The sequence below is a fragment of the Eschrichtius robustus genome, chromosome 15, assembly GCF_028021215.1.
Source record: "Eschrichtius robustus isolate mEscRob2 chromosome 15, mEscRob2.pri, whole genome shotgun sequence".
In the NCBI taxonomy this organism is placed as follows: Eukaryota; Metazoa; Chordata; class Mammalia; order Artiodactyla; family Eschrichtiidae; genus Eschrichtius; species Eschrichtius robustus.
Window position 1 is genome coordinate 38623082 of NC_090838.1, and position 4290 is coordinate 38627371.

The following is a 4290-nucleotide window of genomic DNA, read 5'->3' on the forward strand; positions in this document are numbered from 1 at the left end:
GAGCTCCAGAGATGGGTGCAAGCCGCGGCTATCAGTGCGGACCCCAGAGACAGGCATAAAACGCTAAGGCTACTGCTGCAGCCACCAAGAAGCCTGTGTGCAAGCACATGTCACTATCCACACCTCCGCTCCTGGGAGCCTGTGCAGCCCGCAGCTGCCAGGGTCCCGTGATCCAGGGACAACTTCCCTGGGACAACACACGGCACGCCTCAGGCTGTTGCAACGTCATGCTGGTCTCTGCCGCCCAAAGGCTCGCCCCGCATTCCATACCCCTCCCTCCCCGCCGGGCCTGAGTGAGCCAGAGCCCCCAGATCAGCTGCGCCTTTAACCCCGTCATGTCTGGGCAAAGAACAGATGCCCTCAGGCGACCTACACGCAGAGGCGGGGCCAAATCCAAAGCTGAACCCCAGGAGCTGTGCAAACAAAGAAGAGAAAAGGAAATTTCTCCCAGCAGCCTCAGGGGCAGCAGATTAAATCTCCACAATCAACTTGATGTATGCCGCACCTCTGGAATACCTGAATAGACAACGAATCATCCCAAAACTGAGGCGGTGGACTTTCTGAGCAACTGTAGACTTGGGATTTGTCCCAAGGTTCTGTCTAGGGTTCTGTCTGTCCATCTTTTTTTGTTGTTGTTGTTTTGTTTGTTTTGGTTTGGTTTTGGTTCTTTTTGTATAGTTTTTAGCACTTGTTATCATTGGTGGATTTGTTTTAAGGTTTGGTTGCTCTCTTCTTTCTTTTTTTTTTATTACTTTTATTTTTTTATTTTTAATACTTTTTAATTTTTTATTTTAATAACTTTATTTATTTTATTTTACTTTTTTCTTTCTTTCTTTTCTTCTTTTTTTTTTTTTTCTCCCTTTTCTTCTGAGCCGTGTGGCTGACAGGGTTTTGGTGCTCTGGCCGGGTGTCAGACCTAAGCCTCTGAGGTGGGAGAGCCGAGTTCAGGACATTGATCCACCAGAGACCTCCCGGCTCCACGTAATATCGAACGACAAAAGCTCTCCCAAAGAACTCCATCTCAACACTAAGACCCAGCTCCACACAACGACCAGCAAGCTACAGTGCTGGACACCCTATGCCAAACAACTAGCAAGACAGGAACACAACCCCACCCATTAGCAGAGAGGTTGCCTAAGATCATAACATGGTCACAGACACCCCAAAACACACCAATGGATGCGGTCATGCCCACCAGAAAGACAAGATCCAGCCTCATCCACCAGAACACAGGCACCAGTCTCCTCCACCACGAAACCTACACAACCCACTGAACCAACCTTACCCACTGGGGACAGACACCAAAAACAACAGGAACTACGAACCTGCAGCCTGCGAAAAGGAGACCCCAAACACAGTAAGTTAAGCAAAATTAAAAGAGAGAGAAATACACAGCAGATGAAGGAGCAAGGTAAAAACCTACCAGACCAAACAAATGAAGAGGAAATAGGCAATCTACCTGAAAAAGAATTCAGAGTAATGATAGTAAAGATGATTCAAAATCTTGGAAATAGAATGGAGAAAATACAAGAAACATTTAACAAGGATCTAGAAGAACTAAAGAGCAAACAAACAATGATGAACAACACAATACATGAAATTAAAAATTCTCTACAAGGAATCAATAGCAGAATAACTGAAGCAGAAGAACGGATAAGTGACCTGGAAGATAAAATAGTGGAAATAACTACCACAGAGCACAATAAAGAAAAAAGAATGAAAAGAATTGAGTAGTCTCAGAGACCTCTGGGACAACGTTAAACTCACCAACATTCGACTTATAGAGGTCCCAGAAGAAGAAGAGAAAAAGAAAGGGACTGAGAAAATATTTGAGGAGATTATAGTTGAAAACTTCCCTAATGTGGGTAAGGAAATAGTCAATCAAGTCCAGTATGTGCAGAGAATCCCATACAGAATAAATCCAAGGAGAAACACACCAAGACACACATTAATCAAATTATCAAAAATTAAATACAAAGAAAAAATATTAAAAGCAGCAAGGGAAAAGCAACACATAACATACAAGGGAATCCCCATAAGGTTAACAGCTGATCTTTCAGCAGAAACTCTGCAAGCCGGAAGGGAGTGGCAGGACATATTTAAAGTGATGAAAGGGAAAAACCTATAACCAAGATTACTCTACCCAGCAAGGATCTCATTCAGATTCAACGGAGAAATTGAAACCTTTACAGACAAGCAAAAGCTAAGAGAATTCAGCACCACCAAACCAGCTTTACAACAAATGCTAAAGGAACTTCTCTAGGCAGGAAACAAGAGAAGGAAAAGACCTACAATAACAAACCCAAAACAATTAAGAAAAGGGTAAAAAGAGCATACATACTGATAACTACCTTAAATGTAAATGGACTAAATGCTCCAACCAAAAGACAGACTGGCTGAATGGATACAAAAACAAAACCCATATACATGCTGTCTACAAGAGACCCACTTCAGACCTAGGGACACACACAGACTGAAAGTGAGGGGTTGGAAAAAGATATTCCATGCAAATGGAAATCAAAAGAAAGCTGGAGTAGCAAATCTCATATCAGATAAAATAGACGTTAAAATAAAGACTATTACAAGAGACAAAGAAGGACACTCCATAATAATCAAGGGATCAATCCAAGAAGAAGATATAACAATTGTAAATATTTATGCATCCAACATAGGAACACCTCAATACATAAGGCAAAAGCTAACAGCCATAAAAGGGGAAATCAACAGTAACACAATCATAGTAGGGGACTTTCACACCCCACTTTCACCAATGGACAGATCATCCAAAATGAAAATAAATAAGGAAACACAAGCTTTAAATGATACATTAAACAAGATGGACTTAATTGATAATTATAGGACATTCCATCCAAAAACAATACAGAATACACTTTCTTCTCAAGTGCTCATGCAACATTCTCCAGGATAGATCATATTGTGGGTCACAAATCAAGCCTGGGTAAATGTAAGAAAATTGAAATCATATCAAGTATCTTTTCCAACCACGACACTATGAGACTAGATATCAATTACAGGAAAACATCTGTAAAACATACAAACACACAGAGGCTAAACAATACACTACTAAATAACCAAGAGATCACTGAAGAAATCAAAGAGGAAATCAAAAAATACCTAGAAACAAATGACAATGAAAACATGATGACCCAAAACGTATGGGATGCAGCAAAGCAGTTCTAAGAGGGAAGTTCAAAGAAATACAGTCCTACCTCAAGAAACAAGAAACATCTCAAATAAACAACCTAACCTTACACCTAAAGCAATTAGAGAAAGAAGAACAAAAAAACCCCCAAAGTTAGCAGAAGGAAAGAAATCATAAAGATCAGATCAGAAATAAATGAAAAAGAGATGAAGGAAACGATAGCAAAGATCAATAAAACTAAAAGCTGGTTCTTTGAGAAGATAAACAAAATTGATAAACCATTAGCCAGACTCATCAAGAAAAAAAGGGAGAAGACTCAAATCAATAGAATTAGAAATGAAAAAAGGAGAAGTAACAACTGACACTGCAGAAATACAAAGGATCATGAGAGATTACTACAAGCAACTATGTGCCAATAAAACGGACAACCTGGAAGAAATGGACGAATTCTTAGAAAAGCACAACCTTCCAAGACCGAACCAGGAAGAAATAGAAAACATAAACAGACCAATCACAAGCACTGAAATTTAGACTGTGATTAAAAATCCTCCAGCAAACAAAAGCCCAGGACCAGATGGCTTCACAGGCGAATTCTATCAAACATTTAGAGAAGAGCTAACACCTATCCTTCTCAAACTGTTCCAAAACATAGCAGAGGGAAGATACTCCCCAGCTCATTCTACGAGGCCACCATCACCCTGATACCAAAACCAGACAAAGATGTCACAGAAAAAGAAAACTTCAAGTCAATATCACTGATGAACATTGATGCAAAAATCCTCAACAAAATACTAGCAAACAGAATCCAACAGCACATTAAAAGGATCATACACCATGATCAAGTGGGGTTTATCCCAGGAAAGCAGTGATTCTTCAATGTATGCAAATCAATCAATGTGATACACCATATTAACAGATAAGGCGAAAAACCATATGATCATCTCAATAGATGCAGAAAAAGCTTCTGGCAAAATTCAACACCCATTTATCATAAAAACCCTCCAGAAAGTAGGCATAGAGGGAACTTACCTCAACATAATAAAGGCCATATGACAAACCCACAGCCAACATCATTCTCAATGGTGAAAAGCTGAAACCATTTCCACTAAGATCAGGAACAAGACAAG